The sequence below is a fragment of the Panthera pardus genome, unplaced genomic scaffold (genome assembly GCF_024362965.1).
Source record: "Panthera pardus isolate Hobbes unplaced genomic scaffold, ASM2436296v1 HiC_scaffold_16, whole genome shotgun sequence".
Classification (NCBI taxonomy): Eukaryota; Metazoa; Chordata; class Mammalia; order Carnivora; family Felidae; genus Panthera; species Panthera pardus.
In genome coordinates, this window is record NW_026526721.1 from 139,733,560 (window position 1) to 139,759,372 (window position 25,813).

Consider the following 25,813-nt stretch of genomic DNA (forward strand, 5'->3'; position numbering starts at 1 on the left):
GGACGAAAAAGAGGGAATGGGGGCAAATGATGCATATGAGATCATCTCTCTTCTTTAGGGCATGGTGTCAGATAAGTTCAAAGATGATTGAGACTTTGCCCCTCATTTTCAGGGACAACACAGCCCATGTAGAAAAATCTACCTACCCCTCTTATGGCTGCTGTGATGCAGCATCCAGATCCCCCTTCAGAGAAGAAGGGCTGATTCCCCAGCTACTTGGAGTGCTGCTGGTCCTGATGGATATTTCTTTAGTCAAGAAGAGGCCATCATTCAAAGTCACACCCCTTCCCAAAGCACCCCACATCCAACGACTGGTCCATGCTGGGTATAAAGACCCTGTCCCCTCAATCAACGTGGAGCAACTCTGAGGGATCATCCAGTTTTAGCCTTTTTGAGATTGGCCAAGACCTCCATTGAGACTGCATGGCAGCTCAACTTCCCTCTCTCCAGAGCTACTTCCTTCTCTTTCCCACTAAAGGTGTTGATCTCAAGAACACTCCCCAGTAAACCACCTCCTGGCTGAATTCTGTTTCAGAATCAGCTTCCCAGGCAACCTAACCTGTGACAACCAATGACAATGAAAATGAGATGGAATTTTATAACAGCACATGCCATAACCCAGAGGGAAAAAACTACCAGCCTATAGGCCACATTTGGTTCTTAGAATTCTTTTTGTATGTACCCTTTCAGGAGTTAGACCTGGTGAAGTACTTGTCAATGTTAAAAAAAAAAGTTTTGAAAAAGCTGAAAGCCTGGTGATAATGGGCCAGCACTTGCATGGCACTGACAGCTCTAACTGAGGGATGGTGTTCCATTTAAATGGTGCTCACATCCTCCACTGTGCTACGGTCCTTACGGGCATCCTTCATTCATTTCTTTTACCTGTTTAGCCCCAAAGGCATTTGAGTTTGATGGGTCATAACCAACTCTAATATTCCAGTTTCTAAGCTCAAGGTAGGCTACCTGCTTGGTCAGCCTACTTACCTCAATAATGTATACCTTTCATCTGGCTTTTCCTACAAAATATAAGCCTCTTTGCAGGCTGGGTCTGTGTAATTGTCATCTTGGTAGCTTTCCCCCAGCAGATGCCCCAGGTTGGTGAACACAGCAGTTGTTCAAAGGATGCATGTTACACAAACAGAATTAAATAGAAGACCCCTTCACCACTTTGTGGTAAGGCAGTGTCTACTTTTCTAGAATATTCTAAAGGAGCCTCTGTGTCGCTTTGATGTATGAAGATATTTTCCTGACACACAGAAAGAAGTTGGGCTCTCCTCTTCAGAAAACATGACTATCAGTGTGTTTCCAAAGCTTAAGGAGGAAGACAGGTTATTGAAGTGGTTTAAAAACCAGGGGCAGTAAATAGCCCATATCACAGGCCTCATTTGTTTATCTGAAGCCACCAACAGGAAACCCCCAGAGGATCTGGCTATGCAGAACCGGTCCTGGCTGTGCTGCCCAAGTGCAGGTAAACGGCTTAAGTAATTGTGATCTTTGGGCAGTCAGTCAAAACGCAGAGTCAACACTATAAAAGGGCAAGTGCTCCCACAGAGGAAAAATTATCAAGTGCTGTTCGACAGAATAATAGGTGACTGCTGACATTTCACCTTTTATCATTATAGCAATACTTGGAGAAAAAGTGTAGTTAAGGTTGTCAGAATTTCATTTTAACCCCCTCTTTGAGGCTGTTAAAAATTCACTCCTGCTGAAACTTGCCTTTCAGGTTCTCAGCCAGATTTGTGCTTTGTTTTCAATCCGTTGTCTCTAATGGAATGCAAAATGTAACGCAGGGCGAGAAAGCTTTCTTTTCCAAGGATCTTTCTGCAAACTGCTTCCTACCTCAATTCCCCTTTCCTTGTGCACTCACTCTCTGCCAAAAGGTTAGTTTTAACATCCCAAACAACCCCAAAGATACACTCAACTGAGAGAAGATTCAAGGCTTTTGGCAGTGTTTATAAAGATCGCTGAAGCAATAAGCAATACTCAACAAGTAAGAATCTGTTCAGCGGTGTTCACTAAAGGGAATCACAACCTTCAAACACTGTCAGTGTCCATCACGGATGTAGTTGAATCAACAGGGATTTTTATAGCACTCACTGAATGAAAGATAACTAATGACAGGTCAAAAACGTCTTCATAGGCATGACATAGGGTGACAATCTCGTAGGAAGGAAGGGACGGCAAACATCGTCCCGAGACTACGTTTGTATAGCAAACCTGATTTTGTTTAGACTGTGTGCCCTTGGCACTCAAAACTTCCCATGACCCTCTCCCCAAGTCATCTCCCACTGAGGGCAAAATGCTAGGAGAAAGGGAAAGAACTGATGACTTATTGGTCAGTTACTATATGACACATAGAATGCTAGGCACTTTATTATATAAGGTAGTGTGACGATACCACGGGGTATGGCACACCCCTCATCCGTACCCTCCCACTGAAACAGACTTTAACTGTATCTACCTGTGTATACATGGCTTTAAAATGCTCCCAGGCTTGCTTTGCTTATCTTAAACTAGAGCGGCTGTCCAGCTAGACTTATTATGTTGATCGGCATATGAGATATCACCGTATATAATAGAGTATTTACTTTTGCAGACATCCACCAGTTCTTTGATAGACGTGTTAGGTCTTGTGTGTGCCATCCTTCCCATTACAGTAGTCCCAGAACCTGGGAAAGTGCTATAATAAGCCTTTTATTATTATAAGCATTTCTGCAATACTTTCCATTTGCAAACTGCTTAACAATCAACTCCCCTCTTTATGTCTCACAAGAAATCAGATAGCTCAACACTTGTTAGCTTTGTTTTACGGCTCTGAATCCTCAGGCCCAGAGTTCAAAGAAATCAAGGGTTACACAGCCAGCTCAGGCTTAAGACCAACACAGCTGCTCTGTCTTTATCCAGCCTCTCAGCCAAGCTGCCCAGCTGCTTCCCAATCCTTTTACCGAATACACACATATATATTTTTTTATTTTTAAACTCTTGGAATTAAGAAAATTAGAGTAAGAATATTGGCCCCGATTCTCCATTTTTAGCCTGAAAATCTCACAGCCTGGGCTTTTGCCAAGTGTTGCTGGAATAATTTTGGCGGATCTGAAATAGCCCACAGACAAGTTCCCTCAGCTGGTAGAGAAGCAGAGATGGATGTCTTTGGGGGCCATTTTGCCCAGCCTGTGTCAGTGGCAGAGAGGAGGGAAGGGGCATCCAAGGCAGAGTTCTGGCATGCTGCTCAGCCAGGCAGAGGAAGCCATGAAGCAAGCAAGTGGGGAGGTGAGTGGGCAGAGCTGGATGGCCTTGAGAAGCTTCTTGGGCGGGAGGGCAATGGCACCGCTCAGGGACATGGGTCACAGCCATCAAAAGGTAAGGCTTAGGTGGTCCTGGCTCTCCAGTATAGAATTTGGGGCCATTCTTTCAGAAAATGGGCGGCAAAATTCGGTCAAAAGCATAAAGAATAAATACAGCTTTGCTCTGGAAAAAGGTCTGGTGGAGAGATGTCCCTCTCTCTGGAGTCAGGCTATTTTTTTCTACTGTTCTTGAATAATGCCGTCATCCCGTATTTGTGGCAATAAAAACGTTTATTATCCCACATCATCATTTCATAATGTCTGTGATACTTACTATTACATTCTTGTTAAACTTTGTTTTTAAACTGTAATTTTGTGGCTCCTTGATATATGTGCAATAACTGCTCAAAATGTTTCACTTTTAAATTAAGTGCTGCTAATAATATTTCTGCGAGTGTCAAGAAAGACAATTGTCTCAGCTTAGAATACGTACTTATGAACTGGGTATCCCTTTCCATTCTAATTCCAAACCTAATTAGTTTCTAGTATTCAATTCACTCCTCTTTAAGCAGATTGGGTTAGCTGGTTATTCCCTCATTTTCAAAAACAAATACTTCCTCCTCTTGTACTCTCATCCCCTCCCCCCCCCCCCAAAACACTCGCATCATCATCTCCCCATCATCATTACCAACATTAGCGGAGCACTTTCTTTATGCCGGACATTGTCCTGAGAATTTTACATGTGCTGATTTCTCTTCATAGCAGTAATAGGAATTATTATGATCCCTATTTTACAGATGTGGATACTGGGGTGCAGAGAATTTGTACAAGATTTGGGACACATGCAATCTGGCTGCAAAGCCAGTCTCCTTACCGCCCTACTCTAAGGCCCCCCTCCTGGTAGCCTGCCGAGTACGTTGCCATTTCCAAAGCACTTTTCTTTTGCTCCTTACAACCACGCACAATATTTTGTTTAAACTGGAAGCCCTTTTTTATTTCCTCCATATCTGGGGAAATTACATAATGCTTTGCTATTGTTGAATTTATTGAAGGTTTAGCTAATTTTTTTTTTCCAAATGTAAACTCTAGATTTAATTGAGAATTAATTCTAGATTTCACCGAAAGTAACACTATGGGGCACCTACGTGGCTCAGTCGATTAAGGCTCTGACTCTCGATTTCAGCTCAGGTCGTGATCTCAGAGTTTGTGAGATCGAGTCCTGTGCTGGGCTCTGTGCTGACAGTGTGGAACCTTCTTGGGATTCTCTCTCTCTCTGCCCCTCCCCCACTCACATTCTCTGTCCCTGTCAAAATAAATAAACATTAAAAAACAATAAAGTAAAACAAAAACAATAAAGTAACACTATGGACTTCTCCGTCTAAAAAATGTTAAAAGTTATTATCAACTAGAAATCATCCTCAAATTATTCTCCATGGTTTCTTTTTCCCATTATAAAGTCCTACATTTTTTCCAGGGGATGTGCTGAACTCCAGCAGAAATGGAGTATATTTAAATGTGTCTTAAGTTATAACTGACTGCATTTCAAAATCAAATACTTTAGGCTTTACATATTTATAGTTATATGAGTAACATTTGTACTTATATGTCCAGATTTATATATTCCAGGCCAAATTCCAGAAAAGGATTTTGAGGTTTGGAACGTATACTGCTTGGAATTTATATATACCTCTGTTCTCCTCTCTTGATGTGGAGAGTAAGTAGTTTATTCTACTTTTTAATATCTCTACTTATATTCACACAGTTTCTAAAAAGGACATATATGATAATGTGGCCTAGTAAAAATAAATGCTAAATTCCTCATTGAATTATTGTTTCTTTTCATGCCTACTCATTTATAGTTCTTAAATTCGTTGTTCTCAACTTTTGACATACCATCATTAAGGGGATTCTGAAAATTCTGTAGAAAGCAACTGAACTGAATTCCATAGGAATACAAATAACACAGATGCCAGTATCCGGATGTATGCATTGCTCTTGGGGCAAAGTCCTCCCATGCCTGTTATTAATAACGATGTTTAGGACATTACAGGGAGGTCCACGGGAGAACAGATCAGTGTTTTGCCTGCCATACAGAGGCAATGGGAGTGCTTGAGAGGATTACACACCCCATGTCATTTGAAGAAGCAACGTAGGTTCCACGCCTCCTTATCATAACTTCCTCTGTCCAGGGCCTCACACGCGTGTGATGGTAAACGTCCCCTCCTACTGACAGTCACAGAAATACCCCTGCTGAACAATGAACCTCCCCAGAAAGCATCTTAGGGAAGCTCAGGCTTAGTTTCAGCTTCGTGGCCCATAAATATCGGCATCAAACAAGCTCTAGGGACACCGGGGAAAGGTTAGTGTGCAGACCAAGGTCACAGCGCATTCCAGTGCTTAACCTAACCAAAGGACATAGACCAAGAAAGCTTTTCCAAAACCAGGCAGCTGCATTTCATCTTTGCATATTCAGACCAAAGAAAATAAATACCTGCTGTTTCAAACAGCTGGGTAGTTTGCTGGAATGCTAATGAATCACCAAAGTCATGGATGGTAGTGATGTTTTCCTCAGGTGGCAGGAAGGCCCCATAAGGAGGAGTCCTACACCTTGCCAAGCTTTCAGACTACTGAAGGAACAGAATGATATAGGACGGGGATCTGACATGTTGAATTTTAAATCCAACCTTCATTTTAGCTAATGGTCCTTTTAATTCTTTGGGTTCAAGGCCCCCCAAAATGAGTTTTAAAACTGGGAGTCCACCATATCTTTGGATTGAAAGGGAAATAGCACGAACAGATACTAACTCCTAACTTGAGGCAGGATTTTCCATTTTTTATCCCAGCTTATCCGATGATGGCCATTAATAGATATTTTTATATTCCCATAACACAGAAGAGAAAGATGAGGCTCAAAAAAGTTAAATACTTCACTGAAAATTACCCAGAGTATATAGCAGAGTCAGGATTTGGACCCAGGTCTGTGAGATCCTATGCCCATTTTCCTTGCTTCCTTCTTGGGATAAAAATATATTTTCCTGGGGGATTTATGGGAAGAGACGGAAGTTTCAATATGATCCCCCAAAGCATACTTAACTTGCCTTCTTTAGGCTCAGCAGTGTAGAAAGACACTTATCATTCATGTTCCCTTCCTGGACAAGTACACAGAGGCTATTTGTGGAAGATGAACCTGCCTGTACAAGAATCAGCACTTTGAGAGCTGAAGAGAGGGAAAAAACTTGACTTGTTCCTAACCTTGGACTCAGTCTGGTGGTGTGACAGATGGGGGTTTCCCTAATTGCTGGTCCTGCCTGCCACAGCAGCACAGAACTGTGGGTATGGGTGGCATTCCCCTTTTCTTTGGACTACATTTCACTCAAGGGCCTTCTGCTGTTTTCTTGAGTGCTTTCAAATAAGACAATAGCATAACCTTCTTGGAAGTAGTTTGACTCCTAAGTTTCAAGGAGCTTCCTTCTTTCATTCAAATAGGTAAGAGCACAAAGCAATGAGACACCATCAATAGCACCAAGGCGTTCAGCCAGGCATCTCCTGACTTATAGGTTACACACTGCAGTTTAAGTGCGTGTATGTGTATTAGTGCACAAAAGTGAACACAACTCCTTTGGAAACCTTTAGTGATTGACATCACTCTTCATCTAATTTCTGAGTATCCCCCTACCCCTGTCACCCATTAGGGAGACCTCAGCATACTGATCAGAGGCTTTGTAAATGTGTTCTTTGGTAGTTCCAAGTGTGTGTTTAGAATTTCAACCAGTGTAAGGGCACCTGGGTGGCTCAGCTGGTTAAGTGTCCAACTTTGGTTCAGGTCATGATCTCACAGTTTGTGAGTTCAAGCCCCATATTGGGCTCTGTGCTGACAGCTCAGATCCTGGGACCTGCTTCGGATTCTGTGTTCTTTCTCTCTCTGCCCCTCCCCCATTAGCACTCTATCTCTGTCTCTCTCTCAAAAATAAACATTAAAAAAAAAAAAAAAAAAGAATTTAAACCAGTGTATGGGATCCCTGGGGGAGAGCAGAAAGAAGCTGGAACTCTCTGGCAATTCATTTTTGGTATAGATGCCTCATGTGGCATGCCCCATGAAGTTCATCACACAGCTGACTTTCAGCAAGATGTTCACTCACTATCGGTGAGGAGATTGTTTTAAAAATTCACTCTAGGATATCCACATACAAAAGAATAAATTTAGACCTTTTCTTCACACCGTACAGAAAAATTAACTCAAAGCAGATTACAGACTTAAATGTAAGAACTAAAACTGTAAAACACTTAGAAGTAAATGTAGGAGAGAATTTTCATTACCTTGGGATATGCAAAGCCTTTTTTTGTTTTGTTTTTCATTTTTTGCATTTCATTTTTTTAAGCATAATTTGTCAAGTTGGCTAACATACATGCAAAGCCCTTTTGGATAGAATTCCAAAAGCACTGGCAACAAAGTAACAATAAATTGGGCTTTATCAAAATTAAAAACCTTTCTGCTTCTGTGGAGACCATCAAGAGAGTGAAAAGACAACCCACAGAATGGAAGAAAATATTTGTAAATTATATTTCTTATAAAGAACTCATATCTAGAATATATACAGAACTTTTACAATTCAATAATGACAAAACAAGTAACTCAACTAGAAAATGGCTAAGGATCTAAACAGACATTTCTCCCAAGAAAATATACAAATGGGCAATAAGCACATGAAAAGATGCTCAACTTCTTCAGCTATGAGGGAAATGCAAACCAAAACCACAAAGGGATACTATTTCATAATCACTAGAATGGCTATCATCAAAAAGACAGATAAGAAGTGTCGACAAGGATGTGGAGTAAGTGGAATGCTTACACCTGATGATGCAAAAGGAAAATGGTGCAGCTACTTTGGAAAAGTCTGACAGTTCCTTAAAAGTTAGACAGAAAATTACCAAATAACTCAACAATTCTACTACTAGATATGTATCCAAGAGAAACGAAAATATATGTGCACAGAAACACTCGTGCAAAATGTTTGTGGCAGCATTATTCATAACGGCCCAAATTCAGAACAACCCAAATATCTACCAACTGGTGAATGGATAAGCAAAAGAGGTTATTATCCATGCCATGGAACATTATTTGGCAATGCAAATGAATGAAGTCCTGACACATGTATGTATGAATAGAATATGTATGAACCCCAAAAATATGATGCAAGAGATTGAAGTCACTCACAAAAGGCCATAGATTATATGATCCATTTTCATGAAATGTCTAGTTTAGGCAGGTGTATAGAGACAGAAAGCAGATTAGTGGTGGCCTAGGGCTGGGGTAGGAGTGGGGGAGAAATCCATGCTAATGGATTTCTTTTTGAGGTGATAGAAAGTTGTAAAATTGACTGTGGTGATGGGGGCACAGCTCTGTGTATGTACTAAAAACCACTGAATTGTACACATTATAGTATGATGCTAATGCATTTTTGGGTCACTCTCCAGAAGAGACCAACTTTTATAAGAAGACACTGAGTGGGTGTCCTCATCTCCTGGAAGTCACCGAGGATGGACATTATACTCTACTCAATGGATGCTCGAATTTCTGATTTTCTTTTTCTTCGTAGGTAAACTGTATGTTTCGTTTTCTATGGCTCTTATTTTGGAATCTTTGTAAAGCAGGGTTCAAAAAAGGTGTTCTGAAATAAGATGCATGGAACTAAACCATTTACCTCATTACTTGAGGAGTTTCACTTTGGTTCTTTTCATCAAAAATCCCACAGTTTCAAAACTGCTAATTTATTGCTAGAATAGTTCATTGAATTGGATAGAAGGAACCTATAAATAGAAGCTGGGACTGCTGTTTTGCTTGTTATTAGTACTGTTGAATGACCAATTGCATTCCCTTTAAAAATGTATCAATTGGGGGCGCCTGGGTGGCTCAGTCGGTTGAGCGTCCAACTTCGGCTCAGGTCATGATCTCATGGTCTGTGGGTTCGAGCCCAGCGTCGGGCTCTGTGCTGACAGCTCAGAGCCTGGAGCCGGCTTCTGATCCTGTGTCTCCCTCTCTCTCTGCCCCTCCTCCACTCTCACTTTGTCTCACTCTGTCTCTCAAAAATAAATAAATGTAAAAAAAATTTTTAAAAATGTATCAATTGGTTACTATTCTTAAGCAGAAGTATGAATCAAAACACTAATTTATATCATTTAAAAAATAAAAATGACACATTCCCCAATCTAGAAGTCAGGAGACAGAGCAGCAATTAGAGAATTCAACATAGGTCATGATGAGCTCCGGGTGATGTATGAAAATGTTGAATCACTATATTGTGCACCTGAAACTAATATTACAGCATATGTGAACTCCTTGCAATTTAAATAAAAACTTGAAAAAAAGAAAAAAGAAAGCAACATACAGTCACTTACATTCAATTAAAAACTGGATATTTTTAAACATTTAGACACTGTTAATATAATTAAAAGCTGTCATCAAGTTTTAAGTAAGTAGAATTTATTGAGGGCAAAAAGACAGCATTTGGGGGAGATTATGAACACTGGATTTGTAAAAGAAAAGAACAGTGTTTGAGGATTGGTTTGGCATTTCTGATGCTTTGAAAAAGGAGACTCGAGGACCCATCAAAGCAATTTATTATCTGGGATGTGATATGTAAATTGGTCATTTCATCGCTTAGAGATTTGTTCTACGTATCTGAAAGTAGACTCATAATGTAAAACCACAGCCAGCCATCAGTGGGTACACAGAAACACTTTCCTCTGTCTCTTTTGCTCTTTCATACTTTGGCATGCAATAATGAGTAAACCAAGAGAGCATATATTCCTTGCAATCCCAGGGTAATTTTTTATCAGTGTTAGCCGGCACAATGAAGTTGGCCCCCACATGAATGTGCATTTTAATTTTAGCGCATTTGACAAGTCTCCTTTCATATGGAATTGACCTCGCAGCATTGGGGGCGGCCATTCTATCTGTAAAGGTGAAGAGGAGCTCATTTGGTCAAAACAAAGCAAGTTGCTGGTGGAGAAGTCATCTCTCTGTCACGCTACTGTAATTGTCTGTCATGCTATTGTAATTGTAGCTTCTCCAGAAACATAACAACTGACAACAAAATGATGATTCAAAGCCACAAGTATCACCCTCTGTATTGTACTACAACTGATTATGGAGCAGTGGCAAAAAGGATGCTGGGTGGAGAGACTGGAAATGCCTAGTGATGAATACCAGTGATTAACCCTTATCTGTTAAAAAAATGGGATTGAACACTACAAAGATTCCAAAATATGAGTCACAGAAGCCTGCATGCACAGTTTACCTGTGAAGTGAGAGGAAATCAGAGCTTCCAAGAGCCACCCGTAAGAGCATAATGTCCCTCCTCACGACAAGGTAGGGCAAAAGGAAAATGTAGACATCAAAAACTCAGGTCATTGAAAATAACGAAAAAATTTCACAGATACATTTTTTGTCAACATTTTGCTCCCCTCGGTCTACCCAAAAGGTACAACGGTGGCAAAAGTGACCAATTTGAAGTTATGACTCCTTTTTTCAGCTGATCGACACAATGATAAGGAATGTATTGTCAAAAGGCAGGACACTGTTACACAATTTGGTCCTGAATAAAATGAAAATGCAGGGCTCTTGTTCAAAAATTGTGAAGAATTTCAAGATGGTAACAGCAAGACCGTAACTAAAGCAAGCACAGGTTGCTGTCCATGCAGCCAGCCTGGCCAAAGGCTAGAAACAGAGAGATCTATACACGTCTGTTGTCTTCTGGCTAATTTAGCTTCTTCTGGCAGAATGCACATATGTACAGACCCTACAGCTTAGGAATGACCTTGTGTCACTTTCTCATTTATAGAAACCAACACCCAGAGAAGCAAAATGACTTGTCTAAGGTCATGAGTTGCACAACAGAGCCAGCACCAAATCCCAGGTGTCCTGACTCGCACACAGACATTCTTTCCCCTACACCAGGTTGCCAGTCTCCAGTTTAAATGTAAATAATTAGGAAACACTAACTACAAAAAGGGGGCACAGAGGGAAGGACATTACCTCATCAGAACTTCCTTTTCAACTCTTCTGTGCAAATAATAAGATGCGGTCTGAAACTCCGTTTCAAATTCCTTTTCTGCGTCAACTCTTCCACGTCCTAGGAAAAAGACATCATATGACAGCTTCAGACACTGAAGCAAATTACCTTTGCCGAGAGCTCACTTGAGCCCTTGGAGTTAACGATCACAGACCAAGGTGGTTATTAGTGGATGGTTATGAGGCAACACGTTAGTAAACTAATCAGTGTTCCTGTACAAATATTTAAAATAATTCTGAGATAATTTGAACTTTAACACTGAGCTAGCCAAACCCATTTGTAATCTGAACCCAAGGTTCTAATAAGTTACTGCCTTTTGGATGTCCTTCAACATGAGGGACATTTTTAGAAAGATTAGCACTTGAGTGGAAACAAAGACTGACATTTTCAACGTAAACATGAGACCTGGAGTCTGTTTAATACAAAACATGATGCATGTGTCTTCCTCACTCAGGTGCATGTGTAAATTTAGTACATCAAAATATCTGTTGCAAGGACACTGTCGTTAAAAGATACTGTACAAATCAAATATAAAGGGAGCTTTAAAAGCTTATGAAAAAAATTCAACCATGTGATGAAAGAGTTCAAGGTAGGCTGGCAACCGCGTGATGCAATAAAAAAAACTGTCCAGAGAGGTAAAAGACACCTGCCAACCACCACCCCCCCCCCCCCCCGCCGGCCACCCTCCCCGACAAGGCACAGGTATTAGGGCCAGATAGATCTCTAGTTCAAATCCCAGCTGCACATATATTTTACTTCTGTGAGCCTTGGCTAATTCATCTGCAAAATGGGGTTGATACTAAAGCCAAACAGCTAGATCAGATGCTTTCTGGGTGCCTCAGTGATCTCTGCAATCTATGATTCACACACCTTTAATTATATCTTATTGAATTGCCCCTCAGAATTTTTACTGGGGGGATTAAAATTAGTTTTGCATGCCCAACGTTTTCCGTAACTTTACGGACTGTAGGTAGCAACAGGAAAAAACAAAATATTCTCTGGCTTGGATAAATTTTGGCATAATTATAGGTCTGGTGTGTGGAAAATGAGGGCCGGATGAAAATGGTGCAGAGACATGAGTAACCCAAAGAGTCTGAGGCTACAGCACTTACATCTCATTAACCGCCAATTACTGTATTTATAATTTAACACAAAAAGGAAAAACACAAATGGGGTTTAAAAAAAAATCCCTTTTATCTAGACTTCAGTTTATACTTGGCCGCTAAAGGCAGATTTAATGCAATAAGTTGAGAAAGGGAGTAGATTGAGAAACGAAAACACTTTTTGATAACATGTGAGGCTATAAAAATGGCTTGGCTGAATCTATTAACCAAAGATAAATAATACCCTGCAGGAGGAAAAGAAACAGCTTTTTCTGGATCATAAGGTCTGGCATGTTTTTAAAGACCTTGCTTTCACTAAAAATGTAACACATCCAATTTAAAGAGACATTTAAAAAATTTTTTTGTTTTTAATGTTACTTATTTTTGAGAGCAAGACAGAGCGTGAGTGGGGGAGGAGCAGAGAGAGAGGGAGACCCAGAATCTGAAGCAGGCTCCAGGCTCTGAGCTGTCAGCACAGAGCCTGACCCGGGGCTCGAACTCACGAACCGTGAGATCATGACCTGAGCCGAAATCGGATGCTTAACCGACTGAGCCACCCTGGCGCCCCAAAGAGTCATTTTTTTAAATTCGTGATTTCATAACACTTTTGCATCCGAGATCTTGTCTCCGTTCGGATGAGACCATGTTCAAGACTTTCATCAAAACATGGGAATAAAAATGGCCCTCAGTTATTTGTGTGATTTCATTATTAATCTCCCCATGATTCCTATTTCTATTATTACTGTTGTTATTCTCATTACCACTCCCCCTACTAATGCTGTTACTACTACTGCCTCCACATCTGCATTTCTAAATGGCCATGTGACGGGAATTCTAATGAATAACAATTGATTGTTCAGCCCCGGAGTCTCTGGCTGGCTCTCTCCGTGAGTCTATTTCTGGTCTGTATCTCAGCGTAGTCCATGGGCCAGAAGCTTTATCACCTGCGAGCTTATTACAAATGCAATCTATGGCATCCGAAGCTCTGGAGTGGGGGCCGGGAATAAGTGTCTTAGCAAGCTCACCCAAAGATTCTGATGCTCAGATTTGCAGAGGAAGTGACCCAAATGCCAGAGAACAGAGGAAGGAGGGATGGGAAAGAAGTGAGGAGGAACACCTGGAGCCACCACCTGCAGACTTGACCTTGTCTGCTTCAGGGCAGGCTGCCTATGCCAAGGAGAAGAAAGCAAAGTCTGAGGCAGCTCTGCAGGAAAGAGAGCTCCTTCCTGCCCCAGGATGCGGTTGCAGAGGCTCCTGCCTTCAGCTTCCCGCCTCCGAGAGGAGAGGCACCACCAGAACTTCCCCCAGCCATTGCTTGTCTCTTTTGCCTGCCAAATATTAAAAATGACAAGACTCCTTATTTTTCATCAATGTAGGCAAGTCAGATGGAATTAGCTACGGTTTCTGAATTAGTATTTCTTAAGGTGTGAGGTTTATGCGTTTCAGGGATGCAGTGATCCTCAGACCCACCGAATCAAAATCTCTGGGGGTTGCAGGAGGCTTTAAAAAACCACCCCTATGCTGTGTCAGATGTGATCTACTGTTCTACTTTTTTGGCCTCACTTGAAACTTAGTTTGGGATGAGGTTTCAAAATACGTGCTCTAATCCATCTGTCTGTCCTCCCTCCCCTCTTTCTTTCCTTCTGTAATAAAATATTCTCAATAACACAAGCTAATTTAAAAAAAAATACACACAAAGAAGAAAAGAAAAAATTACCTGTACTTCCATCACCCATTTTGATAAATAGTTATATAAAATAACATATATTGATTAAATAAAATTAGGATATAAAAGGATTACATAATATCCATGAAGAGATAACCACAGTATATTTTTAACTTGTCACCTGTTATTAAATATCTAGAAGATTCTAGATTTTCTACTTTATAAATACTCATAAACAACTCTTGTCAACAAAAAGTCTTTGTACCCATTCCTGGACAAATGACCTTCATGGTCAATTTTTAGAATTGGAATTTCTGGTTCAAAGATTGTCTTCCCTTAGAGTATTCGACACACATTGCCAAACTGCCCCTAGAAAGAGAGTACCAGTTAAGAATCATACTAGGTTGTAAATTGATAAGGCCATGTTAAAAACAATTTGGCAATCTAGATACGGAGAACTCAGTATATGCCTACTTTTAGACCTGGAAAGTCCACATCATGGAACACAACCTAGAGTGACTCTTTCACAATAGTAAAAGTTGGAAATCTCTAAATATCTGTCAATAGAGGAATAAAGAGAGAAATACAATACAGCAGTAAAATATATGAACTAGATCTATATGTATCAACCTACATCTATCTCAAAAACATAAAGGCATAATGTTACACGTAACAAATCTTGGTCAAAGGATACATATAGAATGGAATTATTTATGTGAAGTTTTAAACTTATTTGTCTTCTCCACCATGTTGCTACTTGCACTGAAGGTGCAAAACCAGTGGCGGATGAAACTGGCAACCTGGCCTGGATCAAGGCAGCGGGGTCAAATGCACGAGTAGCCACTGTGCCTTCCATAGCATTCACGCTCCAGGCTTACCAAAACCAAACAAGCCGGCTTCACTCAAGAGTGTCCTTAATGGGGCAATAAAAGTGAATTAATTAAATCTCAACACTTGGGCACTTTTTAAATAAAATACAGAGTGACAAAATAGTGTGAATATAGCACTTCTGTTGCATATGAAAGTATGATCACTGAGTTGTGAACTGAACTACGTGCTTTCTTCATAGAATATCATTTTTTCTTGAAAGAAGAAGAGGCAAATTATGGTTATTATGGGTGTTCGGCCGACTTTTTTCTCAACGGTGATGAAGAGTCTGCTACTTCAAAGAAAATGACTGACAGTATTTTTTGTTAATGATAAAATTTCATGCTTTCAAATGAAAATTAGAATTTTGGAAAACTTATAACCACCACCGAGGGCTTGACAGATCCCTAAAATCTAAAGACTTCTCTGAGATCAGTGGAGACGTAGTAAATAAAATCTTGAACATCGTACAACAAAACGTAGCTACCACTGCAAGATGTGCATTACTCATCGAACAACTATTTTCTAAATGGTCAGCGCATGATGTTACAAGACCATGAATGGGGAAAAGACCCACTCAAAGTGCAAGATAAATGAATAGATTTTAATGTAACGAAGTACAAAAAGTTCAGTGATATGGGTTTAGATTCCACATTTCAACTGCCTATTTAGAAACTACCACTCGTTGAATTTTGGTATACTATCAAAGCAGAATTTTTGGTTATCAGAAAAGGCTATTAAAATACCGGTCCCTTTCCCAACTACATAACTGCTTAAAGGTTGATTTTCTTCATATCCTTCACAAAGAAAGAGAGGCACAACAGAATGAAATCAGAAGCAGATACAAGAATCTAGTTGATTTCTTTCAGGCAAGACATTAAAGAGATGTGCAAAAATGTAAAACAATACCACTCTTCTCAGTGATTTTTTTCTTTGGAAAATGTAGTTGTCATAAAAACATTATTTATGTTGACATGTGAAGAATTTATTGTTGCTCTTTTAAATGAATTATAAAAAGTTTAAGTGTTTCTGTTTTAATTTCTAATGTGGTAACTATTATAAATATTAACAGACAAAAGTCCTTTGGGGTTCTCAATAATTTTTAAGAATGAATCCAACCAATTTGAAAACTGTCACTGGAGGGAGAGAATATACAAATCTCTTACATTATTTTCGACACTTTTCTCTATGTATGTAACTAAGGACAAGAGAGTAAAAAAGCCTGCCAGCAGCATATGAGGATAATGCATGAGCCTATATTCTTAGCAAACCTATGAATTATCATTAAAGAAACAAACATACCTTGTGACTTTGAGAGTAAGAAACTGTTATGTCTTGATTTTAATGTGCCCCTTTTTCATCACGTGAGTTTCAACAATTTCGTATATTTTACTGCTGATTTTAATTTTTTGTGTGTGTTGTCCTATTTCTATTCATTTATTTACTTGTTCATTCAACATATATTTGTTGAACATTTTATATACACCATGCTTACTTCTAGGTATTCCTGGAATATAGCTGTGAACAAAAAGGTCTATTGCAGGGGTTGATATACTGTGGTCTGTGGGCCCACTTTGTCCCATTTCCTGTTGTTGTAAGTAAAGTTTTATTGGAATGCAGTCATATTTATTTCTTTACGCATGGTCTATGGCTTCTTTCGTGCTACAAGAGCAGAGTTGAGTAGTTGTAACAGAGATTCTGGTGTCTGCAAAGCCAAAAGTATTTACTATTTGTCCTTTACAGAAAAGGTTTGCTGGCCTTTGGTCTTGTGAATTCTTCTTCTTCTTCTTCTTCTTCTTCTTCTTCTTCTTCTTCTTCTTCTTTTTTTCTTTTTCTCAATGTTTATTTTTGAGAGAGAGAGAGCTTGTGAGTATGCAAGTGGGGGACTAGCAGAGAGAGAGGGGGACAGAGGATCCGAAGCCGGCTCTGTGGTGAGAGTGCAGGGCTCAAACCCACCAAACAAACCCTGAGATCATGACCAGAGCTGAAGTTGGATGCTTAACCAATTGAGCCACCCAGGTGCTCCTGGTCTTGTGAAGTCTATAGAAATACTGTCTCTTTCCTTCATATTTGTCAAGACTGCTTTATATATTAAAAAAAGAAAAAGAAAACACTTGTCCTGCAGATGTTTACCCATCATGTTTATAGTCTTTTAATTTTGTTTGTGATTTTTTTTTTTCATTGCATAGAGTATTACATTTTATGTTGAAATTTGATCAGATCTTTTAATATAATTGTTGTTAACCTTTTGGGAGCATTGATTTTTAAATAAGTTATTGGCTACTTTTGCTTTTCAATATAATTTGGATGAATTTTTAAATTATTTTGTCATCTTACTGAAAGAATCCCTGGGTGATTCTGATTTCAGATTCAGTCAATCGTTAGATTACATTGGGGAGAATTTAATGTCTAAAATATTGATTCCTTTTGTTGAGGAGTATAGAATATCTCCTTGTTAAATCTCATCTTTTTCCAAATTTTTAAATATATTTTTTCCAAGGAAGTCTTATATATTTATTTTTATTCCTAGTTATTTATTTTATTTTTTTACATTTTTTATTTATTTTTGAGAGACAGAGACAGAGGGCAAGTGGGGAGGGTCAGAGAGAGAATGAGACACAGAATCTGAAGCAGTCTCTAGGCTCTGAGCTGTCAGCACAGAGCCTGATGTGGGGCTCGAACTCATGAACCATGAGATCATGACCTGAGCCAAAGTCAGATGCTTAACCGACTGAGCCACTCAGGTGCCCCTATTCCTAGTTATTTTTAATTTTAAGTTTGCTATTGTGATATGTGGGTTTTTTGTTTATTTTTTAATTATGGTATTAAGTACTTTATTTTGTGTATTTATATTTGTAAGTACTGTAGTGAAAAATTTTGTAATACTAGACTCTTGACTATTCTAATAGCTTTTATTTTCAGTTGATTCTCTTAAATTTTCAATATAGACGAATGGTGATTTTTTTTTACTTGCCCTTTCTAATTACCTTATCTAATTTTTTCCTTGTCACTATATTTGCTAGATTTTTATAAACATAATCAAAAAATTTGTTGGGGGGCCTGAGCGGCTCAGTCGGTTGAGCATCTGACTTTGGCTCAGGTCATGATCTTGTGGTCTGTGAGTTCAAGCCCCACATTGGGCTCTGCGCTGACAGCTCGGAGCCTGGAGCCTGCTTTGGATTCTGTGACTCCCTCTCTCCTGTGCCTCCCCGCTCATGCTCTGTCTCTCTCTCTCTGTCAAAAATAAATAAACATTAAAAAAAAATTTCTTGTTTCTCATTTTAATGAAAATACATATAGAATTTTATAAATGAAAAATTTAATCTTTGTTTCAAATAAATCTTTATCATTTTAAGAAAATAGACTTCTATGTCTCTTTCAATAAGAATTTTCATTACCAGGGCACCTGGGTGGCTTAGTCAGTTTGGCGTTTGACTTTGGCTCAGGTCATGATCTTGCAGTTCATGAGTTCAAGCCCCGAATCAGGCTCTGTGCTGACAGCTCAGAGCATAGAGCCTGCTTCAGATTGTGTCTCTGTCTCTCTCTGCCCCTTGACCACTCACACTCTGTCTCTCTCTCCCTCAAAAATAAATAAATATTAAAAAAAAAAGAATTTTCATTATCAATGTATAGTAAATCAAGTACATTCTGAAGATCTATGACAGGATACAATTTTTCTCATTTAACCTATTAATAAGATGAATTATAACAAAATCAGATTTCTTTAATAGTAAAACTTCTTGTGTCTTTAAGAACCAACTATTTTGATTATGTTTTGTTATTGTTTTTATGTTTTGCTAGATTGCATTTGCTCATAAATTACTTAAGATTTTTCAATCTATAAGGTTGATTTATAAGATTTTGGTGTCATTTTTGCTAGGATTGCCCTGTACTATAGAAGAAAAAGGAGTTGGAATAGTCACATCTTTTTTCTATCCCCATAATAGTTTCCAGCCGTTAAAATTTAAGTCGCAAAGGGTACCCTAAGATCATGCTAATGAGATATGGTACAAGTTTCCTCCACTAAATAATCTAGAAACTTATATAATCAGGCAGTTAAAAACAGCAACAACAGAGTCAGATTTAGATTTTAATTTCTTGTCAAATGGGGGCAATCATGAAGTGCCCCTCACTCCTCCAAATAACTACTTGTAGATAAGGGATGAGGTTCTCCTGTAAGCACTGAATTAACACTTCTCCTAGGTCCATGGGAATAGCCACTGGATTGAGACCAATGACAGAGATTAATCCATGATATTAACACATCCGAAGAAAGAAAAGGTCAACACTCGCAGTATGGTCACTTTTATAAACTGAGCTCAGAGAAAACAAACTTTGGCAGTGGTAATTGGGTGCTGTTCACAGGGAGGAGACACAGAATCCAAGAGCTCTAAGCATCCAGTTATGAAAAACGTATTCCATAGTGGTGGTGTAGGCATTTCCTCAGGCCTCCTCATGCTCTGGAGAAATGTCCTTCAAGATTATGGTCTTTTGCTGATTCCATGTACACCATCACCTTTTGGCTTACGAGTTCAGCAATTTCTGCTGATTATAGAAAAGTTAGCAGGAATTGTCTAATCTGCAGAGCAAGAACTTTTTTCTGCTCGGAAACCTCATCCCCATGTTTTCATGCACGATTCATTTCTATGGGTATCTCTAAGGGACATGTAGGTAACACTAGACCCACCAACTGAAACTTCAATTCTTTCTGATTTGAAATGCTATTAAGTTAGTGAGGCATTTTTAGATGAACAATATCAAATACATCCTAATTTATGAAAATAAAATAAAGTAATTTGCTAACATCAGTACTTTGAGCAAATTACATACAACATGTCTTGACAACCTATCCATGTGGATCTGGATCCTCTTACTGGACAGCTGGGAACTGTTAGGCTGGATAATTCCAATGGCATTTCCATTCCATGAATCTATAGATCATTCCATCTAGCTATGACTTTCTAACATGATGTAGGAGGATTTCTTAAAGGAGTTATCATTTCCCTGAGGTTATCTTTTGCCCATTAGCCAAAGGTATCAAAGGATCCTAAAATAATTCTAATTCCCATTCTTGGTGAAATTTGGTATTGATGAATAACTATTCTATCCTTGGCTCTCATAAGGGAATTCATGGATAATATACTGAAAATATTTGACCCATACGCAAGTTATTTTAAGACCCATCCTTAAAGCTATGAGTTTTTTACATGGTTAAAAACATGCCATCTTTAAAAAATACAGATAGAAAGATATCCTAAGAGGATAAAAATGAATACAGTGAGTAGTATTCTGCCAAACCGAACTATATAAATTTATTGATACTAATTTTTTTGATGAATGATAGATTTTGATCTATAGGACAGAGACATTAAATATCAGCAACTTTACCTAATCTATCTCGGCCATTAAAGGTTCATCAGCCTATTTTCTCTAATAGAGGAGAAATACATCTATTAATTTACCAATGACAAGAAAGTCAGATTGAAACAAGTTGGTCTTATTTTTTCTCAATTATTCAAACATAATGCTTCTGAGAAGTAAATGACATTTGTTTTATGATTTTCTGTCATTTGGCTTCTCTTCCTGCATCATACTGAATGAAACAATATCGTACCATTCTGCTGTTGTGATCACACCAAATTTCGACATATGCTTAGTATTTGGCTCTAAGTGCCACTGTGTCACCAAATTCACACTTGGATCCAAACTTGACTGTGTGTGAGCACGTGCATAAGCACGTGTGTGAGCTTGTGTGCAATCACATTTGGACATTTGTTTCCTGATAACAGAAACCCAAGCATATGTGTGAGACCAAGCATCCCTTTCCTTTTGACACATTTTCTGTAATTAGATTAATTAAGAAATTTAACACCAGCATTAAACATTGGAAGGGGCGTGTATCTGTAAACTTCAACTGTGGTTATGGCAAAGACCTTTATGTCACCCGAAATGTATCTTCTAGAGTCATGATCTAACCTACAAGACATGTTTTCATTTACTTTAAAGCATAGTTCGAATCATTACAGAAGAAAAAAAATCTTTTCCATAAAGAAAATAAAGATGGGGAAATAACATGGCTTATGTGAACATTAAACTATCCTCTATAAAAATGTCAGCCTAACTGGATTACTTCCATCAATGTTGTAAAAATAGAATCGGCAAATGAGACTTTGATGCTGGTGGTTGAAACAAAATTTTTTTGGTATTTCATTCTTGTGGTTTACGAGGTTACTAAAACTCTCGATGTAATTATGGCTTGACACGTTCTATCATTTTTTTTATTTATAGTCTTCTAAAGGAAGTGGTGTAAATTGCATTCTTTAAAATATCATTGAACTTGTTTTAAGTACCCCAAATTTCATTGGGAGTGAAATACAATTACTCAAAACATGAACAAGTGTCTAGCTACGAATTTAAGACCTATGAATACCAGAGGGATGAAGACCTAACTGTAAGTTAAATTAGCACAGACAAGATACATTCTGTAAGAATTTGGAGTTCGAGGAACATGAAAGGCATTTGGGTATCATTTTTAGTTATTTGTTTTAAATCAAAAGAGAGAACAGAAATAAAATAAAATTATTTTTAGAAATAAAAAATAATACACATCTTTGTGATAATGACTTTCAGGAGACTATACAGTGAGGCAGTTAGGAGTATAGGCTCTCGATTCATACAGACCAAGTTCAAGATCTGGCCGTGTCATGCGTTAGTGTTAGCTGTATGATCCTGAGCCACTGACTAACCTTTACTCCTCAGTTCCCTTAGCTGTATGAGGATACTAATAATATTTTGTGTATGTCACAAGGCCATTGTAAAAGATTAAATTAAATAATCCATGAAAGCACTTTGCACAGTACCTGACACATAGAAATGCTAAATAAATATTCGAATTTTTAGAAAGAGAACATCATGTATATTGAAACCAGAGAGATTCTGAATATAGCACTGATGGTAACAGAGAGGCAGTTGGGAAAATGTGGTACTCATGCAGCTGCAACTGTAGGAATCAATTTAAAAAAACACACATGTTCCTGATTTCATTGATTAAAAAGCAATTCATGGAAACATCTGTAGACATTCTTGCATTCAAGGCTCAATTTGTTTGGCTTGTCCACTGCTATTCATTTAGGACTCAATACGTTTAGCAGACCTTTGATGAGGTGGAGTAAATACCAGGTTCTAAAAGCGATTTCCTCTATAGGCTACTAAAGTTGATTGCATTTTGATGAATGCATTGTGAATGGAAGAGCTTGAAATTGGATATCCATTCATCGTCAGAATATAATACCGACAATGTTGAAAATTCCTATGGATCTCTTGATAAGTCAGAAGAAAAATTTAGGCACCGATGAGATAGGAAAACCATTATATAAATGACACTAAGCCCTAGAAGCTTCCTACTGGGAGAGTATGTCCAGAGATTGGATGCGTATGATCCGAATTCAAAGACCAGAGGAAATGAGAAAGAAATTTACCTTGATGTTGGAACTGAGAACATAAACCAAACTGGCCAACATTCAGTATCCATTGTTATCTAGGCATTTTAACAGGAACAGTGCAAATATTCTAAAAGCAGAATTAAGCCCAATCTTTGCAATAAAGGGCAGATGTTGAGGGCCATGTTTCTGTGGACGTTACATTTTATACAGCACATAAATTAGTATTAGGGAAATTGCTGCCAGGGGCTCTTGTTAATACCCCCTGTGCTTATAGTGTTAAATGCAAGTAAATTCAATTTCCATTTTAATGCTTTTAAAAGTCTTCTCATTCTAATGAAAAAATTGCCTGATGTAGCCAGTATATTTGCATAGTTGGAGATATATTTATGATTATAATGACCCTCTTAGTGAATGATTAGAAAATAATTTCATGAGTGGATAAAACGTACTTAACTTTAAATATACAGTCAAAATTGCAAATTTGAAAACAAAAATAAAAGTTGCTTAAATACCTTTCAAAATTGCAGCTGTCCTATTCATTATTCCAAAAAAAAAAAAAAAATCAGGATAAACAAGTCTTTGCCTCAATGATCTACACTGGCTATCAAAGCAGCTCTGACTTCCAGGGCTGATTTACTCTTCATTTTGTGTTTCTGCAGTGAATTGGTGTAGGAATATAACACGGATGGGCCATCATCATCAATGAGTTGTGACCTTTGCTTGTTCAGGCTAAACGGTCCTGGGAGTGCTGAGTCGACAACATTCTCTGTTCTCATGTTCCTTTTGGCCATTGGCTGAGAGTGGTGGCAGGGGTTAGCAGTTCAGTCTGCTGCTGTGAAGCGGGGTTTTTCTTCTGTGAAGCTAATTGAAACTGCAACATTGGCCTCATTATCATCTTGTAAAACCCCTCTGAACTAACTAGCTCAGACAGCCATGGTTATATGCTAAAATCAAAGGCAAGATGATTCAAAGAATTATGGGCTTAGAGTTTGAGCCATTTTCTAAATATCAAAAAATACAAGATGAAAACTCAGGGCATAATTTCATTTACATATACCAATATGGTTATCAAATTGACAGCTTTTCAAATTTACCACCAACATAGGCTAAGTAGGGAGGTGAATACAAAGAGACCCTGAGATGTTTTAGTTTCAGCAGTGATAATGTCACTCTTCTTACCATGGTCATGTTTAAGTCACATGGCCAAGCAGAATGCCCTAGGGTTGATTTTTTTTCAAACCCAATAACAGTGAATCATTGTTTAACTCAATCGCCTTGGGTTCAACCTGATTGTATTACTAAGATTAATAATAATAATAATGACAATAATAATAATAATAGTAAATACAAGTGAAGTAAGTTTATTATGCTACATTCTCTCAGACTACTTTGATCTAAATCAATAGTTCTCAATGGGGGTAATTCTGTCCCCAAAGGGACATTTGGCAATATCTGGAGACATTTTTGTTTGTCACAGCTAGGGTGGGGTTATTGGTGACCAGTGGGGAATGCTACTAAACATCCTGCAGTGAATAGGACACAACAAAGCACTATTTAACCCCAAATGTCAACAGCGTCAAGGTTGAAAAACCATGTTCTAAATAACCAAATCAGATTGCAGGGATCTGGTATCTGGTCAGTTGAGTAGTATCTGGTCCTTACTGTTGCTGAGGTCAAAAAAAAAAAAAAAAAAAAAAAAAAAAACGGCATGCTAAGAGAGGATTTATCAAGTAGTTTAAAAATTTCATTTCTAAACACAAAATATCTGGCAATGAGGTTGGGGACAGAATAAAAGCAGGAGAGGAGAAAATGTGAACATTTTATTTAGAGAAAGTACACTGTCATAATGAGTCAAAAAAAAAAAAAAGATGTGCTAATTTACAGCAATAAAAGCTGATGTAAATTACTGGTAGGATAATCTATATGCTAGCCAGGTTGCTTTTACAACACGCAATGACAGCATTGTATTTAAGCGAAACGTTTTTCTGATTAGAGACGAATGATCACTCTATGCCCTGATTTACCTGTATATTAAAATATATCTTAAAATTTCAATATAAATCTCTCATAATGACCAAAAATAGATTAATGGAATAGAATAAATGCCCTCCAAACAGACCCCAGTTTATATGAGAACCTTAAAAAAATGATCAAGAAACTATCACAAATCAACACTAAAGAGATGGGATTGTTCAACAAAAGTGATTTTAAGATAATTGTTTAATTCTTTAGGAGTTTGGAAAAACTTAGTCATGATCTCAAGTTCTCTCCACATATCAAAATAAAAATATGGATAGATTAAAGAGTTACCAAAAAGAAAAACTATAAGAAAATCAGATAGAGTTATAATATTAGATATAGTTACAATAGATAGCGGCTTTCTGAGTGTGGGAAAATCTTCTTAAATTCTCCTACTATAGCAGTAGAAGAAATATAAAGGGAAACCTTGATACAATGTTCCTATGTCAAAAAATTTTACACTTCTACATGTCAAAATCCTCAGAAAAAAAATCTTCAGTCAAAAGTCAAAAAACATATCAAATAGGGGTGCCTGGGTGGCTCAGTCGGTTAAGTGTCCAACTTTGGCTCAGGTCATGATCTTAAGGTTTATACGTCCAGAGCCTGGAGCCTGCTTCAGATCCTCTGTTCTCCCTCTCTCTCTGCCCCTCCCCTGCTCATGCTTTCTTGCTCTCAAAAATAAATAAACATTAAACAAAATGAAGACATAAATCAATACAAAGATTTGTACACTGACACTCACAGACATTTTATTTGTAAATTCCCCAAATTGGAAACAATCCAAATGTTCATCAACAGGTGAATAAATGAAACACATTGTGGTATCCATACAATGGAAACAACTTGGCCATAAATATTCATAACTTATTAATACATGTAATCTCAACTAATTATGCTAAGTGAAAGAAGACAGACAACAAACATAATACATACTGAATGAGTCCACAGTTCTAGAAAAGACAAACTACCCTATAGTGACAGAGCACAGATCTATCATTGCCTAGAAATGTGGGCAATGGAGTAAATGGATCACAAGGGCACAAGAGAAACCTTGGGAGTGACCATAAGTTCATCATCTTGACTGTCATGAAAATGTCCACGTATATACATATGTCCAAATTTATCAAACTGTATACTTTTAATATGTATATCAATGACAACAATTGACATTGTATGTCAATTATACTTCAGTAAAGCTGCTATAACAAGTTGTTCTTTCTATGCTTCAGTTTCCTCCTCTACAAAAGGGGATAATAGATCCTATCTCATTAGGTTGTTTTGAGAATAAAACTTGAGTAATGTTTACAAATCACTCTGTTCAGAGTCCCACACAGTAAGCACTTAAAATGGTAGCAATATT

The 25,813-nt window shown here is 38.1% G+C and overlaps 1 protein-coding gene across 12 annotated transcripts in view; it reads right to left on the reverse strand.

Annotated features, from left to right (window-relative positions):
- Positions 1 to 25,813, reverse strand: part of THRB (thyroid hormone receptor beta) — a 385,312-nt gene that overhangs the window by 276,890 nt on the left and 82,609 nt on the right. For 10 of the 12 annotated variants that reach the window (XM_019422929.2, XM_019422927.2, XM_019422926.2 and 7 more), the window contains one exon: positions 11,320 to 11,416. The exons of the other annotated variants lie outside the window; for them this stretch is intronic. The gene's annotated coding sequence lies outside the window, so the exon portion shown is untranslated. The remainder of the gene's footprint in view (positions 1 to 11,319; positions 11,417 to 25,813) is intronic. 12 annotated transcript variants of the gene reach the window in all.